A 26,357-nucleotide genomic window follows, 5' to 3' on the forward strand; every position below is an offset into this window, starting at 1 on the left:
CCTTTGTAGGAAGACTTCCTACCCCCACGACCATAAAGGTTGTCCTCCTCATAGGAGAAAGACTCATCAGGGGGAGTTCTTGACCTGGGCCTGTAACTGCTATCCTTGGTGTCCTCAGAAGAAGGGTCAGAAAAGGAGGGAGTTTGCCTTCGCCTATCATGGCGCAACTTCCTCTTTAGACGGTCAATCTCCAGCTGCATGGCCTTAGCATTTTCCTCGTGAGAAATTTTGCTTCCATCTCGTGAATGACTCCTACTAGTGTGGGTTGTATGCACACTGCCCTCCCGATCTCTTTCCCTTTCAAGATGTAGGAAATGATTCTGACATTGAGACCCCATAGACTTTGCATGGTGTGGACCTGAGCCTACCATAATGTTAAACTTCCTAAAACACCAGAGTTCCCACAGACGGCGCCAATTGTAAGGACAAAATTTGCACCCAAACCCAAAAATAAGAGTGGGATAGGCCTAAAAAGCCCAATACAATGAATTTGTAGAGAGTGAGCTTGAAACCTAAGTTCTAGTGGCGTTAAATAACAAAGAGAATGGGCTAGATCGTAACATCATATAAATGGGATAGTCTTTATAACAAAAATTGTCCTCGGACTTAAGCCGAGAAGGTTGGATCTTGTATTTCTCTTTCTTAAAGACAGGTTACAGATATTGATCTTAATGTTTACAGTATTTGTTCTCTTTCTTTTTCTCCGATCCACCTTCCTAAAAGTCTTCTCTTCCTTTTATATCATCTTTCTTCCTTTCTCCATCTTCCACGTATGGATCAAATTACTAGTTTGGATACTTGTCCCAACAACTCATCCCTGAAGTCTTTGGAGGTAGCTGTAAGGCTGAAACCTAATGCTCAGGCATCACTTCTCCATTAATGCGGCCAGATATTTAGCTGCAAAGCATTTAATGCGGTGGTAGTAGCTTTATCTTGGATATTTTATAACCTTTTTTCTTATCCTGTACAACCACCATGCATGTCCTTACATGCAGGATCTCCTAGAACATCGCTTTTGGACATCAGGCAACCCTTTCCTACTTTGTCTTTATCTAGCTGAAGAGGGAATCCTCCTCGGACCAACTTCCGAGATGACTATGATCAGTATCCGCTTCTCTACCCATCAATATTGCTTCTTTGAGTTAATATTCCCATATCCTCGGACCATTTAGTGTTCTCGAATTAGGCCTTTGGCCCGATACATACTCGTGGGCCCATTGACCCTACACAAAGGATTTGTAATTGCTTGAGGCTCACCCAAGAGAAACTGGGATTGTTGGAATTGTTGCTCAATGCTAATGGATGACAGTTAAGCTTGTGGAAAACATGCATGACCATTTCCTTGGTAAAGGCATGCAAAGGATTTGTAATTGCTTGAGGCTCACCCAAGAGAAACTGGGATTGTTGGAATTGTTGCTCAGTGCTAATGGATGACAGTTAAGCTTGTGGAAAACATGTATGACCATTTCCTTGGTAATACATGCATTGCCATTACAAACTGTGAGGTAGATTTTCTTCCTTTCATTCTTCTTGGACCATGCATTTGTATGTTCTTGGGGGAATAAGGAGGAAATCGTCTTCCCTCCAATATTTACTATATATTTTATTTGAAACCTAATACTTAAGACTTCAACAATTAATGGTTTCAATAATCTCTTTTGGCCCTTTTTAGTTAGTGTACAAAAATAACAAAACAAGAACTTTCTGTTTTCTTTGACAAAAATGCAATTGCGAAGCACTCTTATCCTCACTTGAGATCACAACTTTGAACATTTGCAATAAGTACTTAAATAAATTAAAATAAATGATACCATAAATTCAAAGAATTTTTCAAAATTTTCTGTTCAAACTTCAAACCAAAGAAAGTTTTCCAGTTACTATCACAAAGCCTGGCTGTAGTTTCATTTTCAAGGATGCCATTCCAGCCAGGTGTAGTGTCCACTGTCTTTTTCTCCTGTCTCTTATTACCAATACTTTTATGGGTTTTGATTGTTTTGAATTGGCTTGATTGAATAAAGACAAATTGGACGAGTGGTCCTTTGTCTAGTTTCTGTACTTACTCAGTCAGTGGAACTAATTCCTTCTCTTTCTTGGATCTACTGCATTATTAGGCCACATAGAAAGAAGATATATAGAAGTGCCACTTGGTGCTAGTTGGGTTGAAGCAACGATACAAACATCAGGATTTGATACAACCCGAAGATTCTTTGTAGATGCTGTTCAGGTACAGCATATAATGAGAACTTGTATCAAGACTGTCTTGACCTACTCTAACAATTTTGAAATGTCCAGATTTGTCCCTTACAAAGGCCTCAAAAGTGGGAGAGCGTTGCGACATTTTCTTCTCCTGCTGCCAAAAGCGTTGCCTTTCCTGCTGTGGCTGGTCAGACAATGGAATTAGCTATAGCTCAGATTTTTGGTCAAGTGGAATAGGAAGTCATGAAAGCACTATTGTTGAATTTGAGGTTGCACACTTCTATTAGAGCTTTTGATATTTTGTGAATTTTGGTAGTTTTTAAACATTTCCAGCCATGTCATCATTTCCTTTATTTGGATCTTGCGTTTTTCTTTTGAGGCTCTCTTGCTAGGCAATTGTGGTCTTGAGTATGTAGCTGTACATATTACATCTTTGGCCATTTGATATGCACATTTTTTACAGATTTTTTTTTAATGTTCCAAATTATGTTAAAATGTTCTCGAGATTTCTTATGAATCCTACTTTCCTTTCCTTTCCTTTTAAAAGATTTCGTTTCTGAATGAAAAATGCTTTTATAACTTGCATTCATTCTGGTGAATTTAGGGCTATGATATCTATTGTTATTTCTTTAAGAGCAGGAAAAGTCTGATTGAATCACAATACATTTGACTTTTACATAAAACTCCCAGGTTGTGTTTCATGGGATTAACATCAATAAAGAGGAAGTAGTACTTGATGGAAGTGAAGCACCCAGCAGAATAGATGCAGAAGCTTTGCTGGCATCAAAGAAACTTGCACCTGCTGCTCTTCTAAACAAGCTGAAGTTGGCCCCCATGTACAGATGATATAGGTTCTCTTATGAATAAAATTTCTATTGATAATGTCAATTGTACTGAAATACGTATCTTTTACCTTTCTTTGTTCCAGATAAGAATTCCATATCGCCCTATTGATTCTAAACTTTGTACCCTTGCAACAAATCGTGACAATCTACCTTCTGGAAAACAGATTCTGGCACTGACATTAACGTGAGTTATGGTGTGATTTTTGCTCATTTGCTGCTTCATTTAGCTCCACTTTGAGTTTATATTGATCTATTTATTCTTCTAATTCTACAGTTACAAGTTCAAATTGGAAGATGCAACTGAAGTAAAACCTCAAATACCATTACTTAACAACCGTGTATATGACACTAAATTTGAGTCTCAATTTTATATGATTTATGACACAAACAGGGTACCTTGCTATTTCATTAGAATAAAAGTCATATACACTTGATATTTAATGGAAGTTAAAGTGTATAATTAGCAATCTCAAATGTAAAATATTTGAATAACATACACTGAAGTAATTGGTGAATTTTTTCTTTTTATATTCTAGCACTTTTCTTTTGCCTTTTTTGTTTTGTAATAGTTGTTCACTTCCAAATCCTATTTCATGTATATATGCTGACCTAAATTCCAATTTTTCAATTTTTTTCCTTTCCAATTATAGCGTATATATGCAATGGGTGATGTCTATCCAATTTTTTCAAAACTTCCTAAGGGAGAATATAATCTACAGCTATATCAGTATGGGCCTCTTCATAACTGCATGCAAGCACATACTCTTTCTTTCTTCTTTTCTGCTGAAAATTGTGCCCATTTGGACTTGATTTATGCTATTTAAATTTTGTATTCTAATTGTTCTTTAAATATAGAATATGTTACTATCTTGCCAAAGAAACAGTGTAAACCACAACCAATGATGGAACTGTCCTCTTATCTTAAGTTGACTGCTTTTGTTAGAAGAAAGCACCAAAATTGGTGTAATATTGGGAAGCTGCAATAGTTAAAACTACATTTATTATTACAATTAAAGAACTTCTGAAGAATTACAAATATCAGTTAATAAGAGGTGCTTCCACTGAAATTTCTTTTCTCTCATGTCAATTATCTTTTTCCAGGCATGACAATGTGCAATATTTGGAAAAATTAAAGCAGTTGGTGCTCTTCACTGAAAGAAATTTGGAAGAGAAGGTGGATTATCATGTTCTTTAAATTGCTGTTACAGTCTATGAGTTCTTTTCTTTGATGCTTCAAACATCTAGTTTAATCTTATACTTCAACAATTTACCTAATACATTTTGCTTGGTATTATTTGTATCATGTCTTCGCTTACTGAAAAACTCAATGTTACTACTACATTTGCTTTACCTGTTTCTTTTCAACAAAAATCTTGTGACTGAAAATTGAAATTTCATTTATGGAATTTCGCTGAAGTAGTTTGTGTAAAAATCTGTAATCCGGAGTATCCTTTCAAACTGGCCTTATAACATGCACAGAAATTATTGTATAGTTGAGAATACTTCCTATCATAGTTGTCTATAAGCTTTTTTACCTCATGCATTGGATACACTTAACATTATTTATTGGCTGTACAATATCTGGTTGCTTAATTATTAGGATGATTGTCTCTTCCCCCACATTGCATTATCCTGTGTGTGTGTAGGTGCTTTACTATGATAACACTGTTTGGGAATTGGATTTTATCCTCTCTCTCTCCCCCCCACCAGTACATAATCCCATGATCTGGGTGGTGTCTTTAAATAAAAAAAAGAATTCTTACTTACCTATCATAATACTGTTCAGGAGTTGGTTAATTGGAATTGATTGAAAATACTTTGTTTTGCTTATATTCTGCATATGCTTATGTGTGTGTGTACTGGCAGCATATCTGTGCAATGCACAGTAATAAAAAAGTGTATATATATAAAAAAAAAAGATATAACTAGTATCATAGAAATTGCTCACCAAAAACAAATGATTAAAAAAAGCAGTATAAGTCATGCAATGAAAGAAGAGTAAACAAAGCACTATAAGTGCAGGGACTTATAACTCTATATAAAACATTGAAACTGATGCAGTTTGGATTAATCTGTGCTTGAGATTTAGAAGTTTTTAAGTGGCATTGATATTCAAAATAACAAAGATTATATTAAATAACCTGCTTCTGCTATTTAGGTATCAATATATGTTCTAGTGTTCAAAAAGGATAATTTATTATAATTACTTTGTTCACTGAAATAATAAGTACCTATGGGTTGTTTGCAAAGGGTTTATGGGGATATCAATGCAGTTTGGATATTTTAACATCAATTAAATGCTAGGAAGCACGGGTGCGGCTCCAGGGCCACCGCACCCGCACCGGACTCGCGGCGACACGGTGACTCTCCTCCGACGCGCCGATTCGCCCTTTTTTTCTTTTTCTTTTTTTTTGATTCGCGCCAACTAGCGCCGACACGCGCCGATTCGAGCCGATTTGCGCCGATTCGGGTCCGATTCCAGCCTATTCACGTCGATTCCGGCCGAAATCAGTTGATATTGGCCGAAACCGGCCGATATTTGCTTCCTTTTCCCTCTCTGAACCTACCTATTTCGTCTTCTTGCTGGGTCTAAACTCAAAGCCACACTGTTTCTTGAAGAGAGTTCTGCAGCACAAGTAGAGGCACTTTTTGGAGCTGACAGTCATCAGGAAGAAGAGAGTCTAGGCTGTTTAGAGAACTAAAGTCCTGAAAGCTAAAAAGAAGAAGAGAACTTCAAAGAAAATTTTGAATACACGGCTGGGATGGGATTTGGGAATTGGGATGTGGAAATATTAAGATTTGGTAGAAATAAGACTTAAAAGAGAAAAAGGAGGATAAGGGAATACGTAAGAAAGAGTAGATAGAGAAATAAATAAGATAATTGGTAGGTGGGGCCGGTTTTAGAGTGGAATGAGAGAAAAAATGAACCTAATCTTTTAGTTATTATTTCCAATTACTCTTAAATTAGTATATATTTACAATTATATAAAAAAAGTATGCTTAGTAATATATAAAAAATATTAATAAAAATATTTTTAATAATTTTTTAATCGCCGCATCCTGCCGCGTCCGCACCCTACTTTTTCAAAATTGCCGAGTCCCGCGCTTGCACCCGCACCCGCACCCGCACCCGCACCCGAATCCAAAAACGCACCCGTGCTTCATAGATTAAATGTTTTGTTGGTTTCTTTTTAACGCAGGATGTCATTCGATTGAACTTTTTCTCTCAACCGGATGGCCCTGTTATGGGAAATGGTACCTTTAAAACCTCAGTTTTAGTTCCAGGGTATGGCACTAAATGATTTATTTGTATGGTTTATGTATGTTAATGTTATTATATTTACGTATGGCCTACGTATGGTTTAATGCCTTTCTTGGTAGAAAAAAAGAATCAATTTATTTGGGCCCGCCATCCAAAGACAAGCTCCCCAAGGTATTACATTTTCCATTCTGTTTTCATTCTTAAAAATAATTTTTGTGTTAACTTGGTACTTGTAATATGTGTGCAGAATTCTACACAAGGATCATTATTGCTGGGGGCAATATCATATGGAAAGCTATCCTTTGGTCAACAAGAAGAGGGGAAAAATCCACTAAAGAACCCTGTGTCATATCAACTTTCTTACATAGTGCCACCTAATAAGGTTGAAAAACATTCTGTGATGTATTTTTTTTCCCCTCTTTTGTTTCATTTGTAATGGTCTAAGACAATTCACAATTTTTTTTGGGTGACACCTATGTCACATCTGATGTTATTCTTATCATTTTATTTCCCAACTCATGTCCCTATCATTTATCAAATACCTTTGACAGCTTGATGAGAACAAGGGAAAAGGTTCTTCTTCAACTGGCATCAAGACTGTTTCTGATCGTTTAGAAGAAGAGGTAGGTGTGGTGCAGCAGTTAAATGTGTTAATGTGGTGTGGGTGTATTATAACTATATGCCAAGTGATTTGCCTTTTTGCTTATATTATACCAATAGTTGTCAAATCATGTATTGTATGTGTTCCTTTGTTATTTTTCAGATTCTGTATGTATCATAACAAACATGATAAACTGAAATACGTATTTAAATATGCAAAGAAATATAGAAAATTTATTCAATCACTCTGCTCTTAATGCTGCAAATTGGGCTCTCTATATGAGATGTTTGAGAAATTGATTCTCCATTGCATTGCCTCAAGTAGGAATCAAACAAATTTCTATAAAATTAACAAGTCTTTCAATATGTTATGTAATTTAATAATGTTGCGTTCTTTGCCTTTGTGCTTGCATTCTTTATTATAGAATCTTCCAGGAGGTTTTACGGTTTTTCATACCTGTTTTGTCTTCTTTCCACCAAGAAAAAAAAAGTCAAAATGTTTATCATGCCTTGTGTGCAATTATATTTAAAAAAAAAAAAGTGAAGTATTGATCTCCAATGGTGAATTGGACATGGGGCCATAAGTATTGAAGAGAAAGGATAAGAGTTGGCTCCTTTTATGTGGTGGGCAATATGAATTAGTGGAGCTACATACTGATAACTACGAAGTTAGGTTGTTACTTGATGCAATTTTTCTGGACTGTTAGGTTGTTACTTGTGAGATTTCCAGTTTGTTATCTGAGCTTTACAGATTCTTGATGCTGTTGCTTGTCAATCAGGTTTGAGATGTGAAGATAAAAGTTCTTTCAAGCCTAAAGCAAGATAATGATGAAGAACGCTCAGAATAGAAAATGTTATCAGTCTCTCTTAAGGTTAGAGCTTAGCTTCTTGTCATATTCTTAATGAAATTTAGACTCGTATATTTACGACTAAGGTTTTATTGGCATTATGTAGCAGGATTTGTGAACTCCAAGGCCAGCCAGGCCTGTTGATATTCCAGTCAGCTGGAACATTTAAATTCCCACCCCCCCCAATTTGGTGGGATTTAGAGGGTGGCAATTGTTTAAAGTCTTTTTTGGATTTTTTTATGGATGTTCAGCATTTGTGATTGTAATTTGAGGGGAATACTTTAGTACACAACCTGTGTTCTTTGGTTCTTCCTTTATGTTTATTTCTCGTAGATACTTTATTTACTTATCCAAAAAATATAATTGGGATTTTGTGGTCATTCATATTGAAGAATCTTGCTGTCACTTTTTATTTAATTTGAGTATTTGTCAAATTGAAGAACATTTTATTTAAGTCTTTTCTGGAACTACTACTGGTCCTGGACTGCCAAATTATGCCCAAGGTGCTAAAGTCTCTCTGTCTCATCTGTTTTTTGGCAGTCTGAATATCCAAAATACACTCCATTACTTGCAAAATTTTTGGAAGGCTTGCTTTCTCAGAGTAATGTTGAGGACAAAATCCACCATGATGAAGAGGTAAGCACTATAACTAGTGTATGGTCAAAATGAATGTAAAATCTTGCTTATTTCATATTGATAATGTGAAACTCATTAAAAAAAAAGAGAGGCGATATGAAGTCTATTTTATTATAACAAGCAATTATAGTATTCCAGTTGCCCTTTGTTGTATTTGTTTTGGGCTTCTCATATGACTCTTACACTAGTGCTGCAATTGTGCCTTCTTAAGGCAGTAATGTAGTGGGTCCAGATCTTAGATTGATTTAAAAATGGTTTTTTATTTTTATTTTTTATTGTCAGTGTTAAGTTATAGCTAGTGGGACTTGAATCCATGCTCGTTCCCTCCACCCGTTTTTAAGTTGGGGAGGAGGTGCCACGTTAGCTAGAGCCCATTGACATGGTTTCCATGTATGAGAATTTGAATTATTGTCTCTACTGTTTAGTTAAATACACTGTTTAGAAGAGATACAAAGAAATCTTTTTTTTTTTTTTTGATCGGAAAGAGATACACTGTTTTGAAAATTTAACAATTTTTTTATTTTTAGGATGAGCTAGGTCCACTGTGTTAGAGTAGATTTCTTTGTATCTCATACAGATACAAAGAAATCTACTCTAACACAGTGGACCTAGCTCATCCTAAAAATAAAAAAATTGTTAAATTTTCATTTTCTTGATTAAACTGTAACTCTTACTCCATCATACATTATACTATGAAGAAACCATTTAAGAAAAAAAAAAAAAATTCACTAACCCTGATGCTGGTGTGAGTTAAAAACAATTTGCATCACAATTATATGTTTCAGTATCCCATAATTTACTGGAAACCGATCTCATTGGGCTTAACATATACAAATCGGCATAATCGATCTCTAGATTATTCTTCTGGGCCCCACACAGACCTAATACTTGGTGTGGTTCCCAACTGTCTAAGTAGAACTGAAGTGCAGATACCAATCTTTTGTAACAGTATTGTACTTCATCACTCTCAAAAGATTAGGTTTCCACCTAGGCTAGATTCTTGGCTAATGGACCTACTACATGAAGCTACATTGGCACTAGACATTGGCTGCTATTCTCTTTTCTTTTTCTAATTGTCTCTTGCGCTTTGCATGATCAGCAAGCCTTCATAGCCTTGTTTTTTTTGAAACCTGGTTATAAATTTTGGAATTAAGTAAAACATTTCTGATACCTTGTGATGACCATACTGTCAGGGGTGAATGTACTTGAATTTCCTGGCAACTGGTTCTAGCGAATGAGGTCAGTTGTCTACATTTATATATAAAAAAAAGATGCCTAGTGATGACCACCAACTATGCTTTATTTGCTTGGAATATGCTTACTGCATTTTCTTCTTGACCTTCACCATATAAATCAGAGAGATTTTGAATTTTGTGGGGGAAGGAAATGAGATGGTACTGCATCTTGACTCATAATCTGCTGCCTACTTAATCACAGTTTTCTTTATATATGTGGGAGGTTCATGGGTAGAAGAGAGCATTAGCTGTTATGCATCAAAATGCAAACCAAAACAGGACAATGCAAACTGAGAAATCCAGCCATAGGCATCATATTTTACGGTAGCTAACAGAAAGTTGATGCAAAGTTTGCTGAAAAATAATCGGTTATTTATTTATTTATTTGGGTAAATTACACTTCCTTACCTTAAGGTTTGGAAAAATGACACTCACCCCTAAACTTGAAAGGAAAAAACACTCCCCTCCCTTGAAATTTTAAAAAAATAACACTCTCCCTTCTGTTAATATTAATAATGGAATATTTCAATTTTTTAAAAGGTTCTATTTACTAAAGTTTAACCATGGTTAGTGAAAAGAGCATTCATATAAAATAAAATAAAAAATGAAAAAAACATATTATAAAACATGTTGCTTAAGTAGATTTTTTAGTCTCTTCTAGTACCATTTCAATTGATTTTTTAAAATTTGATGATCCTCTTAGATTTTTAAATCGCACATCTCTCCAATACTTTGGATTAAAATTTATGAAATAAAACAATCTGTCGAAGGTTTCAAGCTTTTATTGTTTAAAAATAAGTTTGAAATTTTCAGAGTCACTTATCAAGAATTGAACAAGAATTGGAGACAATTGTTTCTACAGTAAAGGATTTGTCTATATCCTTTCCCCTCATTGGGCAAAAAGAAAAAGAAAAAAAGCAGTTGTTGATGCAACTCCAGTCTTTGGAGAACTCACAGAAAGCAGATACTCAAGCTCTTCCAATGCAAGTTTATATGCCATACCAACCTCGTCAATCACTGTATAAAGATCTGTCCATACCAGTACCCTCACCATTTTCCCCAGTTTCCCCATACCAAAATCTCCAACCATTAAACATGACACACCCAGCTCAAAACCCTTTTAAACCATGTGGACTCTTTCCCAATACACCACTACCTCAACTCGAACCCAGACTTGAACCTCCAACCAAACCACAAAATGAACCTCCTCCCCTCAAAAAAGACAAAGAACCATTATACCAACCACCAGACCCAACCATTGGTGCTTCCTCCAGACCCCCAGATATGAACCTATTAGACATAAACACTGACCCTCCAAACCCGATATCATCATTTCTCAGAACTTTAACTCTTCAAGAACAAACAGAACCCTTTGTTCTTCCAGTCATTGATGAAGCAGATCTAGACTTGTCTGATCTTGACTTAGATGAAGTCTTCATGACTGAGCCAAAAGTGGAAGAAGAAGATGATGTCCTTCGTCCTAAAAAACCTCCACCTCCACCACCAATATTCCCTACACCACCTGTCATTCCTGATCATCATACAAGATTAACCTACTCATCAACCACAGATTCAAAACACCTGTTCACCCTTGATAACAGTCCTTCTTCAAAATGGCATGATGAAATTTTCAACATGTATTCATGGTGTACAGCAGAACTTCAAGCCCCAAATAACACAGTTGCCCAGATAATTGCCAAATTTGTAGCAAGACTCACAGGTAGACTGAGACAATGGTGGAAAAATCTTGGAGAATACAGGCAAAGACAAGCAGCCCAGAGTAACACACTCGAGGATTTTTTCACGATCCTCCACAATGAATTTCTTGGTTCATTAGCCCATTACACTGAAGTAGCCAGAGATGAATTCTTATTGATGAAATGTTGTTCTTTTGAAAGAAAAGATTTGGAGAAACACTTTGACAGAATGTCAAGCAGATATTATGCCTTTAATGGCATGGATGATGTAAATTCCAAACACACATTCTTGAATTCTTTTCCAGAACCACTTAGTGATGAAACTCTTCGCATGATGAATCTTCAAAAAATCACCTTGCAGCAAGCTTCTCTTGGAGAAATCTATCAACATGTTCTCATTGCTTTGGAAAAACTTTGCAATCAAAGAAAGTTTTTTTCGGAGATTGACAAGATCCATAGCAAGCTCAAAGACAATTGCAAAAGAAAAGATTTGCAGATTAAGTGTTATGATAAGAATTGTTCTTGCCCCACAAAGAGAAGAGGTCATTATAAGAAGTACTCTTGGAAGAAGAAATATTCTCATCCAAAGAAGAAATTTTTCAGAAAAAAGAAATGGAAGTTTCTCAGAAGAAAGCAATTCAAAGGAAAAAATTCAAAAGTCTGCTTTGTATGTAGAAAGCCCGGTCATTTTGCAAAACATTGTCCAAAGAAAGCAAAAGCAGCAAAGCTTTTGGAGCAAGCCCAGATTCATGTAGATGATACCCCATTTTCAGATGTGGAATCACTCTTTTCACTTGATGATGATTATTCTCCCCAAGCCTTGGCAGCCATAGCTTATTCATCCTCAGAAGAAGAATCAGATTCAAGCATTACAGATGATTCAGACCCAGAAATCCAAACCATATACACATCTCAGCCTCTTATAGCCCCAATAATTGGCCCCACACCAATAGCCCAAGTTCACATCCTCCTTGATACATATTCCAGACCCATCCCAGTAATAGCTTTGTTTGATACAGGAGCAGCAGCAACAATCCTTCATCCTAAGATTTTACCAGAAGATTTTTGGTTACCCCATCATCAGATGTTCAGAGCAGCCAATGGAGAAACATTCCTGATCACCCAGAAAAGTAAACCCATTTACATTAGAATATTCCCAACCCTTACCATTAAACATCAAGTCCTTGGATCTCCTCTCATAGGCAGAGACCTCCTTATAGGATTTGATCTCCTTCACCAGATACCTAGCCTCAGATGGTCTTCAAAAGGCCTCTTGCATAAACAACACCTTCTCACATGGACCCAGGTACCATATTTGTTTTCACTAAACCCCTTTGATTACTTGAAAGCTCAGATCATCACTGAATGCTGTGCAGCCACCCACTCAGAATTCCTTCTAAAAAACCCAAAACCACTATGGAAAAACCTAGCCTTTTTCATAACCCTCCCCTTCAAAAAGAATGAAGATGTTAACCCTACAAAAGCTAGTCATAGAGGTATGAACCCAGAACACTTGTCTTTAGCTAAGCAGGAGTTAGCTACCCTTCTTTCAGAAAACCTCATTGAACCCACAACTTCTCCATGGGCATGTGAAGCCTTCTATGTTAACAAGCATGCAGAACAAGTTCAAGGAAAACTCAGACTGGTAATTAATTATCAAGATCTTAATCATTTCCTTGCTGATGCCAAGTTTCCACTGCCAAACAAAAGTGCTCTTTTTCAGCATCTTTCCAATGCTAAAGTATTTTCGAAGTTTGATCTCAAAGCAGGATTTTGGCAACTTGGAATCCATCCAGAAGAAAGATACAAGACAGCTTTTTGCATTCCAGACCACCATTATCAATGGACGGTAATGCCTTTTGGCCTCAAAAATGCTCCATCCCAGTTCCAAAAAGCAATGGTAATTCTTTTCCAACCACTGCTGTCAAATGCATTGATCTATGTAGATGATATCCTCCTATTCTCAAAAGATGCAGAATCCCATGAAAAATTGCTTACTGAATTCTACAATTTAGTAAAAGCTCAAGGGATAATGCTTTCAGAAAAGAAAATGGTCATAGGAGTATCCTCTATTGATTTCCTTGGAGTAAACATTTCAGATGGAAAGTACACTCTGCAGCCTCACATAGCAGTCTCTCTCAATGAATTTCCAGATACACTCACCAGCACCAAACAGATCCAACAGTTTCTTGGAATTGTTAACTACATGTCAGATTTCATTCCAAAAATTTCCAGACACAGAGATTGTTTGTCCAAGTTGTTGAAAAAATCTCCTCCAGCATGGAATTCAGTTCATACAGAAGCAGTCCAACAGTTGAAAAAATTAGCAGAAAAGCTTCCCCCTTTGCAGATCCCAGGAACAGGAAAAAGGATTTTACAGACAGATGCAAGTGATGAGTATTGGGCAGCAGCTCTCTTTGAAGAAATTAATGGAAAAAGAAGCATTTGTGGATACAAAAGCGGTGCATTCAAGCCTTCAGAACTCCATTATCATTCCACTTTCAAAGAAATTCTGGCAGTTAAACATGGTATTGAAAAGTTCCAGTTTCACCTCCTTGGTCACAATTTTCTTGTAGAGATGGATATGTCTTCCTTCCCAAAAATGCTCCAGTTTAAAAGAAAAATGCTCCCCCATCCCCAGTTACTCAGATGGTCAAATTGGTTTTCACAATGGTCCTTCCAAGTCAAGCACATCAAAGGTACAGATAACCTTATCACTGACTACCTTTCTAGAAAGCCTCCAGTCCTCCATACCACAATAATTCTTCCACCCTTATGTGTATACCCAATAACTGACCCATCCTCATCCTCAGGCCCTTCTTCATCCTCAGACCCTTCTACTTCATCCTCCAATGACATCATGGACATAATAGAAACCCTTCCCTCAGACATAAAAGACCAAATAAAAACCCTAACCCTTCAAGCCAGATCCAAAAGAATCATCCAAGTCCTCCATAATTACCTCACACAAAACCAGAACCATTTCCTTGCCATTTACCCCGATATTGAGCAACCATGGAAAACCCCATTTGCATTTTGGATAACACGATGGAACGTTGTTCATTACCTTTACATGTGGTACTTACTCAATGAGTACTACTTATGCATTCACTTTGAACCACGTTTCTACTCATACATTTTTCTTCATGATAATAAATATTTTAACAAATTTTGGCATGAACTTTTAAAAAATGATGCTCATGATGGTCAATGGTCCAAGTATCACAAAGCAGATCACCCCAGATTTGGTCAAAAAATCACTTCAGCATGTATAGTTGCAAAGCTAAATTCCAAAAATAATGTTCAAACAGATGGAATTGTCCACCCTCCAGATGTCCATTGGGTAACAAATGCCGACGGTACTATTCACAGACACACAGATGTATCATGGATATCCTGTCACTATTCACTTTCAATGGCAGAATCTCTCAACCAGGGAATCCTTCCAGAAATTGTACCCGCCGACCCAGACATTTGCAGATAGCAATGGCCTCATCAACACCATTGGGAAATGCCCAGTCCGTTTGATTTTGATGATCCCTATTACCATAATCCTGATCCCGATGCAGACATTGATGAAGAATGGTTTCAAGGAAGAGATGATTAGAAGAAATTATGTACAAAAGGATATATGTAAAAAAAAAAAAAAAAAAAAACGAAAATTGTGGGACCCACTTTGGACCCACTTTTGTCTTGCCCTCCTTTTCCACCTTGCCGTCACACTCCTTTCAAGAATGCATGAATTATAACTAGTCCTTTACTTAAGTTCTAGGATTTCCGCTGTCAGAAGAAGATTTTGCAGAAGCCAGCCAGTACTGCGTCCTCCGCCAGTTTCCAACACCTGTAAAGCAAGAACTCAGACTTCACGCTTTGTTACTGTAAATTATTTCGTCTTCTTGTAAGATGTTTGCCTATAAAAAGGCCCTTTGTATCATTAGATTAGCAGAGTGAAGCGAGAACAGAAAAGAGAGAGTGAATAAGAGTCAGAAAAATTCGAAAGTCAGCTAGCTTGTGTAATATTTTACAGTCTATGTCTTCCAGTCCTGTAAAAAACTTGTTCAACATAATAATATCTATCAGTTTGTTGTACCTTGTTCTGTGTTCTATCCCATATTCTGCAGTTATTTTCTATAGTATTTTAGCAATATATGTCATTAATAAGCTTCCATGATCTTCTTACACCCTCCTATGCTCGTCTTGTAGTTGTTTCGTCTTTATCCACATTTCATCCTTTCCATTTCTTCTCCCGTAGCTTCCTAAGTTCATGAAATAATTTAGTTTTGTAGTTTTGTTGTTCTTTGTATTTTAGTCTCCTTATATGTGGTATCAGAGCCAACCTTTCACTGTGAACTAGCAGTTTTATGTTCCCTACCTTGCACTCAACATCCATATACATGCAATTTCGAAAAACTGGTAAAGCCTCAGAATCAGTTTCTCTCTCCTTTGATTAGTACACTTGAATTATTGTCCTGATTAGTATGCTCTGTGATTAACAGTTGCCACTTATTGTGGATCCTCTGTGATAATCACATCAGAAAACGGGATTTGATAATCAAGTAGAAAACTAAGGAGTTGTACTAAAAGTGTCAAAGAATTATTTTTCCTGAGTAGTCTAGTGGACGTGAGCCTAGGAGTGGCGTTTTAGTCCTGTCAGATCTTAGGAAAATTGTTCTTCATTTTAGAAACAGTCATGGCTAGTTCCAGTTCATCATCCTCAGCAGTCACTGATACCATTACCATTTCTTGTGATCTTTCCCTTAGAAAATCTACTGCAAACAGATTAGAGTATCTATATGAAATCTCCCATATTCCTGAAGATAGTAAAATACATATTACAGACTTTCCCATCGTAAATTCCTATACTGTGTTTGATAAACCCCAAAAAACTTTCAAAAAATCCATAAAAAAATTTCTAGGTCCTTCTCAACCCTCTAGTGTTAAAGAGTATGTCCAAGCTTCAAAATTTGACCAGTTTAATATTCCAGCCAGTGAGAAAGAAAATTTTATCACTCTTGCTCTTCCCAGAGAGTTTGTCATTCCATGGTAAAGACAAGGTTATACTCACCTCCATTTTGGTGCAGTAAGACTTGCACTCACTTTTCATGGTAGAAAAGGACTCCCTATAGTCTCTAGAATTGCAAATTACCTTTCAAGCATTATAGACACAAGGGAAATAGTTTAGGCTTATCCAAATACTAGAACTACTTCTCAAAAACTAATTTTTTTAGTTATATTAATTTCAAAATTTTGGTTTAAAACATTCAACGAATATAAAATCTTCAAAAAAAAAATGCAAAAGAAATAAGATAATAGAGCATGAGTAAATGTCCAAAGCATTGTGTAACAACCAAGTCGAGCATTTTCAAACAAAGAATAAGTTGAAGACAATTTTGGAAATATGTTCTTAACTAAATGGTAGGTTAGTGCACAACATTTTTAACATCAATTTAACAGAGTTTAGTTAAATGAATGTTAAAGGGGGAAAATGTTTTTTTCTTTAAGTTTGGGGATGAGTGTCATTTTCCCAATCCTCAAGGGAGGGATGTTATTTGCCTTTTTATTTTTTTTTAAGAGTTGTTGAATGGGTCAAAATTTAGCCAATTCCAATTCCAATCTCATTTTGAGAGAGTGATTTTTAAAAGCATTTGGTCAAATGTGCTCTGTTGGATTTCTTATAAGACAGTCTAATATGTTTCATAGTCAGTGAAAATTTTTATTTGCAATTTGGTAATATGCAGGTCATTGCCCTTATGTACCAATTTATTATTATTATTATTTTTGGGGAGTGTAATGAATTAGTCATAAACTTTCCAGGTTTCCTTAAAAGCGTATACATTCCTAAATGAGAGGGCACATGTGAACTATTATTTTGCTTGAGCTTATAAAGTGCCACAATGCAGGTTATTGACAGTGCAAATGAGGTGGTTGATAGTATTGACAGAGAAGAGTTGGCTAAATTTATTTCGCTCAAAAGTGACCCTGAAGATGAAGAAGCAGAGGTGTGTATCATCTTATTGAATACCTGTCCCCCACCCCTTTTCCTCTTTTTGGAGGCTCATTATTAGCAACTAGGAGGTTGCTCGCGCATTGTGCAGATAATGCTGTAAGCTTTTATGTAAAATAGTTTTTGGAATTTTTTTACATATATTATAGCATAAATGGTGGATCTTTTCATTGCTAAAATCACCTACAATTATAGTAGAAACTTCGGAGCATGTAGGCATATTTTATTGCATACCATCTATAGATCGTAAACCAATTAATTGCAAGCATACATTATGCATATCAAACTCCTTCAACCTATCCCTTGTCATACGAAATGACTAACTAAGGCATTGATCTTATGAAACATCTTCAATAATATTTTAACTATAGCAGTACTAAGGTTGCATAGTGATTCATGTCTAGGCAAAGCAACAAACACACTTTGATATTGTCAAGGCTCTTGCAGACAGCCATACATGATACTTGACCAATAAATAAATAAATAAATAAAGCAAGTAGTTTCAATGACGGTTGAGGTAGACATGATTCAACATATTTAACAATTTTTTTAACAAAGGTGTACTAGTATAATATATTTAGCAATTTTTTAATACCATTTTGAGTTTATATAGATTCTAGGCTAACCTTCAATTAATGGAGACACCACATAATTTTTTCGGCCCACTTAGTTCTTAATTTGTACCTTTGCAATTCTATTGTTTCTTTCTTTGTTCTTATTTTTAACAATTGAGTTTCTATCATTTAGTAGGACATAGAATATGTGTAGATTGTGGAGATTATTTTAAAACTTTGCTACCAAATAATACTTAACCCCTCAATAGGTAAAAGAAAATTATTCACCTAAAAATAATAACAACTTTCTTACCGGTAGCTAATTTAATTTGTTTCACTCGTGTCAACTATATAGGCTGCTACATCATACAACCAAATAAAAATTATAAATTTTCTGTCAAGCATTTTATCAAACACTATGGATTCAAAATAAAATATATAATTACTCTTGGGCTCTTTGCACTTCAAATCCCACAAAAGTTTTGCCTCCATTGGCGCTTTGAATGTGACCCAATCCATATAGATACATGAGTTTGTGCTCCGACTACATGTGGCATGGAGGAGCTTGATTTATTGATTAAGCTTCTTCCTCATTGATCTTTCTACCGGCCCAACAAAACCAAATTATTTACTCAACCTGTCTTTGCCTTAGGGTCTAAATAGTACCCAATTTTCTTAATCACATCCTCATGTAACATATTTAAATCACTCACCAAAAGCCAAATTATAAATTACAAAAACGGTGTGGCTCAGTAAAAGTCTTAATCAGTAAACAGTTCAAATGAAAAGAAACAAACCATCATCTAGTTTGATTATCAAAAACCCATTACCAAACAACAGCAAAGAATGAACAAATTGAGTATTAGTATTTTGTACCTCTTAGGACTTAGATACTGAAGAACGGTTTGATAAATTAGGAGCCGGTGGCTTTTTCTCCTTGGATTTAGTGACTTTAGTCCCTAGCCAAAATAGGTAAAGTTGAAGCTTCAATCTCCCTGAGTCTGTCGTCCCTCAAACATTGCAAACTGCAAACTCAATATCCCAAATAAAATTTTGAAAAAAAAAATGAAAGAAAGAAATAAAGAGAGAGAGAGAGAGAGAGAGTTGGCAATATTTATTTACAAACACTAAGAAAGGAGCTTTTGTCCATGAACTCATAAAGGAATCGTTGATCCACTCATCAATATATAATTTTCAAAAGAAACAGGCACGTAGTGTGCTTTTAATTGAAAGGGGAAGTGAATGAGTTTTTTTGTTTTTGTTTTTGCTAGAAGAAGTGAAGAGTTAAGAGATAGAGAAAGAACTGAAGAGTTAAGATAGAGAATGAGTGAAATTTAAAAAATTTAAAGATGGGTTTGATCTCATTGGAAATTACTTGGAAAGTATAATATTATTGTAAAGGTGTAATAGTGCAAAGCTTGGTCTCACTTTGTCAGGTGCTTATCCATAGTGTGCATTTAAATTTGAATGGGGAAGTGAAAGTTTTTTTTTTTTTTTTGTCCGGAAGAAGTGAAGAGTCTTTTTTTTTTTTTTTTTCTTTTTGTAATGTTAGGAGGGAGGAAGAAGTGAATTGATTTTTGATGAAGCAATAAATGCTAAACATAAAAGCTGCATTGTTTTAATTTTTGAGGTTGAAAAAAATCGTTTCATAATAAAGAGAATTGCAAAAAACTCATATAGAGCGCCAGATGGCAAAACCTCATGTACTCTCGCATGAAGTCTCTGCTTTTATATATATATTGAATATTGATGATTGATTGATTTGATCTCAATTAACAATTTTTTTCATTGCTGCTTACCTTATGCCACTCTCACATACTTTAAATTTTCTGGAGAGTGAAAATTGATAATTTCTTATTTTAATCTAGAAAAACAAGAAGAAGATGGAAATAACCCGTGACCAATTAGCAGAGGCACTGTACGAAAAAGGATTGGCACTAGCAGATATTGAATCTCTAAAGGTAGGAGCAATTATTTCTGTTTTAAGAAATTTTGTAATTACATCACAAGTAATATTATATGAGAATTAAATTTTGAAAAGAAGTATAACATGTGCTTGTGATCATGTAAAATTTTGTAAATATTACCTCATTTTCTTGTTGGATATTGAATAAGTAAAGAATATTTTTACTAGGAAAAAGGAGAGAAGTGGTCTCAATTATACAGATATAGAAATTGTATAGCAAAGATCCTTTTAAAAAGTACACTTTAACAAATCCAGAAATTCGGAAAAGAGAAAGATGGAAGACTGCCCATAACAGTCCTTCATTCATACAAATGTGTTAAAGAATACAGCTGTCAGCTTCTCCATAGAAAGATCATACCCCTTAAAAGTCTGATTTTTCTTTCACACCAAATAATCCTCATTATACAAAGCAGGAGCAGGACAGCATTCCAAATCAAACATCTTCTGTGGCAGCCATACACCCTGTCCAATAAAGTTGCACTTAAACAAAGAGAAAAAACCATGTGAGCAATTTGATGCAGGGAAGTATGATGGGCTGTGATATGATTTAGAACTAGTTGGAAAGTGAGTTGCTTAGAACAATTGATAGGTGGTTAGGGCGTTAGGCACCTCTGCAAAGAACACACAGTTCTCAAAGAAAAGTTCCCAATTTGGCATTGGCAGCCTTCCAGATGGTTGACAGTTGTCTAAATCCTATTGGCCAATTCCTTACAAGAGGATTTGCTTGGCTGCTGGATGAATTGGAGCTCAATTGCATAGGCTGCTGCTGTGAACTACCTGACTGTTGCTGAACTTAGCTACTGACTTAGCTATTGGTTTTGTGTCTAGGCTGCAAATGTAAACAGCCTCTTGAAATGCTCTGCATCACACAAGCCTCCCAGAACTGAGTAGTATAGCAGTATAATGACCAACGCTCAGCTGTATCTCCACTAGATTTACACATACAGTGCCAATGATTTTGAAAAAGTTTAGGGGCAAAAAACTAAATTTATGCAAACTTTAGGGAATGGAACATATGTTAGCTTATTATTTTTGAAATGTGCTAGCCTGTTTAGCTGTTTTATTTGAAATTGATCTGAAGTTTGTTTGCCCAGGGATGTCACAGTTTATTTACCTGTTCTATTTGAAATTGGTCTGAAGTTTGAAATGTGCAAGCCTGCTTAGCTGTTCTAATTGAAATTGAAACTGTAGGACAAATATAGGAACCAAATTCTGAAGATAGGAAATCCAGATAGTTTGATGTCACAGTTATGTGATTCTTTTGCATCCCAATGCATGATTTATATGAACCAAATTCTGAAGATAGGAAATCCCAATTTGTGTGGTTTAAAGGTGATACTTAGCTTGAAAATGATTGCCTCCTTTACAACAAGCAAGTGATTATTGAAAAGGTAAAACTAAATTGTCACTTTTTGAAACTTCTGGCCAACATCTGGGGGCCAACCCCAAGAGATTTTTCCATAGACTTTTCCATGTAATTACCTGGTATGTGTGGGACCAAGGGCTAAAAATACCCAATGGAATAGTTAAATACTCAAAGAGCTCTACATAATCACGTTAGCAAAAAAAAAAAAAAAATGTCACTTTTTGAGGGCTGTGTTTGCTTATTGTCTGAATTCCTTCAGTGAGAAGGTAAGATGTATCACCTTTTGAGGCCATGATTGCCATAATATACGGCTTATTCCTTGGTGCATTTTTAAGCTATGGCTGCTGATGAAACATTTCTAATTAACTTTAGTAAGAGCCATTGGCACAGACAGTATGCACAGCTCATGCATCATGTCTCCCACCATTTTAGTCCATATCTCTGGAGAGATTATTGGGTAATGGGATAACTCATCTGATTATTACCATGTAGATTCTTTGGATTTAGTGAGACTCATCTGTCTTCTTGTCAAAGTCAATTCCCCTTTTCAGAAGAAATTATTAGGTGACATCTAAGTAGGTTTTAAAAAAAAAAAAAAAAAATTGTAATTATCATTTTAGTTTTATAAATTTTTTGTTGGAAAGTATGCAAATACGAAAAAAAAGAGAGAAGAAGAAGCAGCAAGATTTCATTGATATAGTTCAATCAAAAGTTGTGCCACCATAGTACACTTCTAGTTTACTTGCTTGGTTTTTCTAATAAAATTTCTTACGTTACTTATATATATATATAAAAAAAAAAGATTTCATTGATGTAGTTGTGTATCATCACCATCATTGTTGTTGTTGTTATCATCATCCTTCTCGTTATTGTTTCAGGGCCAGGAGGCATCGTCCTTGGCTTCATCTAAAGATTTGGAGATTACTCGTGATCAATCTCAACCAGAGTTTGGTGTCCAGCCAGATCTGTTTGAAGAGAACTTCAAAGAATTAAAGAAATGGGTTAATTTGAAGTCGTCTAAATATGGCACCCTCCTAGTCCTAGTGCTATGTGAGAGACGTAGTGGAAGGCTTGGAACAGCATTGAAGGTATTTTTCTTCCATCATGTTCATCTATTGTCTGACAATCATGGAATTTTATATTTCACGTTTACATATATATTTATGGTTGTTGAGTGGCTGGAACTTAGAGTTAGAAGCCTATGTTCAGTTCTATGTTTTTCAGGCGGGCATGTTGATTTGCTCTATAGTTTGTCACGGTGTAGTTTGTCTTATTAAACATTTTTAGGATAAGAAAAATCCACTCCCGGCACTGGGGGGGGGGGGGGGGGGGGGGGGGGAAAGCACTCTATCAGAAATAACAAAAACTATCTTTACCTGTTGAGTTGAGATTATAATTGTATTCTATGTCTATGAAGTGTCACCCTGCAGAAATACCTTCATCCTTGTACTAGAGCAGTACATTCCAATTGTTTTTCAACTTAAAACTTCTGAAATGATACAGAATGCTATCCATGCCTGTATAACTTTGGGGTCCAGTATCATAATATTATATTTTTTGTAATATTTCTCTGTCCATCCTTTAATCAAAATAATGTAAATGTTCATATGATTGACAAATTACAAAACTTTTCAGATCGGTAATATTTTCAAGCAGCTGCCAATCTCAAAAAATTTTCTTGAAATACTGGACGGTGCCTGTTTCTATAATGAGACATGTGCAACCCCATAGTTGTTTGTCAATCTATCATATTGCATCTGCTTTGCTGGATATGACGTCCAACATGAAAAGAAAAACATAAAATTTGAAGAATTTCACTTATGAATTGATCATTTGTCTCAATTAAACCTATTACTGGAGCAGGCATTGAATGACATAATTCAAGATGATGGGGAACCTCCAAAGAAGAAGCTCTATGAACTAAAGCTCTCTTTGCTTGATGAGATTGGATGGAGTCATTTGGCAATATATGAGAGACAATGGATGCACGTGCGATTTCCAGCCAGCTTGCCACTTTTCTAAAAGGTTGCTCAATTTCAGATTAGGTGCCTTGTATTGAATAAGTACCCTATAGTCCCATTCGAATAATTTATTCCTGTACACACAGTTCCTTTCGAAATAACATGTCCATTCTCTGTACTTCCCTTCAATTCTGAAACCAAAATTACTTGATTTAGTATATACATCGAGTCACTAGCATTCAAGATTTCACAAGTACAAGCCGGTGTGTGAGTCGCAAGTTGTATTTAGTGCATCTGTAAGTCAACTTACGAAGCCAAATACAAAAAAAAAAAAAAAAAAATGGAAGTCTTCTTGAGTTGAACTACATACATATATACATGCATCCAATGAGTGCGTTTCATGCAATTGAATGTCACACTCCTGTTCAATTAAATCGTTCATAGTAAAGTCAGATTCTCTGAAGTCATGTGATGTGCCTAATAAATATCCTAATTCAGCGTTTATTAGGCTCTTTACTATTATGTACCCCACGGGATTAGTGATTCCTTAAACTTGTGATTTTGCCATAGTGGAATCTTGTGTTCAACTGCCTATACTGGTATGGTGGTATCCAACTTTTCATATGATTAAACTCGTGGCTTTCCCAGCGTTGCTGATTGTGATTGGGTTCCCTCCTAAAGTTTATGCTATTGCTGGTCCACTCTGGGCTGGTTGAAATGCATGTGAGGCTGCTGCTTTTCAGCAAGGAATAGCTTGCCTCGCTGTGCTGTGTAGCAAATTAGCAATCATGAAGCTCCTCTTGTTCAAGCTTGGGCTAACTTTATCCAATATGATTGATCCTCATGTGTTTGGGTTAGTTATTTTCTTCCCCCTTACCTTGCTTAAAAAATAAACCAAGTAAAAGTACAGACCTAAAAAAAAAAAAGTTTTAGGAAGCTGCAAATAATTAATTCTTAAAAAAAGAAAAAAAAAAAAAAAAAAAAAAGAAAGAAAGAAAGAAAGACACTCGCCCAAAGTTTGACATTTCATCAAAATGGAGGGAAAAGAGCTGTAAGGGGGCTTAAAGCTAGTAGGAGTATTTAGCAAATATTATCACTTGTTTAATAATTTCACTACAGGTTTTTTCTCTCTTCATAGTTTACCTTTAAGCTAAAGTTGGGAATTCCAGTTTCTACATTAAAAATGTAAGAGAGAGAGAGGGAGTTCCTCTTCCTCCTACTAATACTAATAGTAAAATAAAAATTGGTTAATAAAATAAATTGGACTCAAAATATGAATATACAAAGCACTTATATAATTCCTATCAAAAAAAATTTATCATTTTTATTTTATTTTATTTTATACAATTTGATAGTTGGGAAAGCAACATTTGAATCTTAGGCATTTCTATTAATAACGCTATAAAAGAAGTGTCAATTGAGCTACAACTTGAAGAACTTTCCAAATTACCTCTCATTTAGGATCAGTTTCGTCATCTTTGGATCCGATGCAAGGATCCCATTCAACATTGGTCTACAGACCCATTTGGGATGATTATTGTTCAGCCACCATTGCAAATGCCTTTGGTTATTCTTATATTTGGTTGTGTAGTTACTTCTTGACTTTCTACTATTATAGCTCGCAGCTTGGCCCATTGGGCTCTTTCTTTAAATTTTGTTGGATCTATTATCATTTTGTGTATAAATAATTTTGCTTAGCTTAATTTAAAAAACAAATAAGAAAAAAAAAATCGAAAAAAGGAAAGGAGAATAATTTGACCTGTAGAAAGAACCAGAACAGATTTCAGAATTTTGTGGCCGCATGGTTTGCGCAGCTAAGCAGCTTGCACAACTTTGTCGATTTGAAAGGCTACACATTTTTTTTTCTTTTTTTCTTTTTTAGAAACAAAGGCTACAAAGTTAACAATAAACTATAGCTGCGTTTTCGTTTCTGTTTATTTTTGTTTGATGGTTGTATTGTTGTGGTGGAACAAAACTTAATCAACAGCAAAACAGACATATTATACACGGAAATGGGCAGAAGTGGACCGAGAGAGACTGTACAGGACCGAAATGGACCAAATAAAACAATTGGACTGAATAGACCAAATTAGACTTAAATTGACCGAAATGCTAGTTAATTTAATGTGGCTCAACAAGAGCGTAGCAATAATAAATATTTTTAAAGTATATGAATGTGTAAATACAAAGTATATATAAAGTTAAAACTATCAAAGATATTATTAGAAAAAAACCGCTTAAAATGAATATATAAAATCGATAGGTTAATATATTTAATATTAAAAAAAATTAGAGAAACATATAGAAACTAAAAAATGATGTGGCCAATGATGTGGCTCGAAAAAAATGTAACAAGCTTAAATGCTACGTTTTAATTTTTAGATATTGTATAGATATAAATGTGTTTAACTATTTATTATTTCAAAAAATAATCTCAATATATAAGTAGATGGGACAATGATTTGGCTCACCTGGCAGGACCAGCAAGTGCAAGCTCTTGGCTCGCCCATCTCAATCTGGCCTTGACATCAAGACTAAAATGTGGTCTCAAGATTGAGATCAAAGAGTGATCTCGATATTAAAATCGAGACCACTCTTTCTTCGGGACCACTCCAATCATCAACATAATGAAATCGAAACCAACATCGAGTATCATTGTTGATAAAAGTAACGGACCAAAACAGCCAAATTGAGTAGTTGTTATTTGGCCAAAGATATGGACCACACTGAGGGCTGCTTTTAAGAAAGCACTGAACACCAACACTTCTTCAAGATGTCTTTTATTCAAGGAGTAAAGTCGTTTTTATTGCTTTTTCCCCTAAGTTTTAGTTTTTCCTTTGTAAAACTAGTATTGAATTAATCCATTGGTCTTCACCATAGAAAATTCTTAGGTATTTTAGAAATATAATGAAATGATGCTTTATTTTCTTACATTCATGGTGGACTCTATCATAAATTTAATATGTGAACCCTACTATGAATGTGAGAGGAGGCAGTAACATTCTCCTTACTCAGTGAGTATTTAAGAATTATTCAGGCCTTCTATATAATTGTTTGTTATTAGTGAAATCTTCATAAGAGGTTTTATTTACGTTTAATAAGTGAACCTTACTATGAATGTGAGAGAAAAAAACTTGATTTTTTATGTTTCGGGAGTATCTAAGAATTACTTAAGCATTTTTTTAAA

General features: G+C 35.3%; 1 pseudogene; it reads left to right on the forward strand.

Annotated features, from left to right (window-relative positions):
* The first annotated feature begins 1,821 nt into the window (after positions 1–1,821).
* Positions 1,822–23,365, forward strand: LOC142620976 (tripeptidyl-peptidase 2-like; annotated as a pseudogene).
* Positions 23,366–26,357: the final 2,992 nt, after the last annotated feature.

The sequence above is a fragment of the Castanea sativa genome, chromosome 12, assembly GCF_040712315.1.
Source record: "Castanea sativa cultivar Marrone di Chiusa Pesio chromosome 12, ASM4071231v1".
In the NCBI taxonomy this organism is placed as follows: domain Eukaryota; kingdom Viridiplantae; phylum Streptophyta; class Magnoliopsida; order Fagales; family Fagaceae; genus Castanea; species Castanea sativa.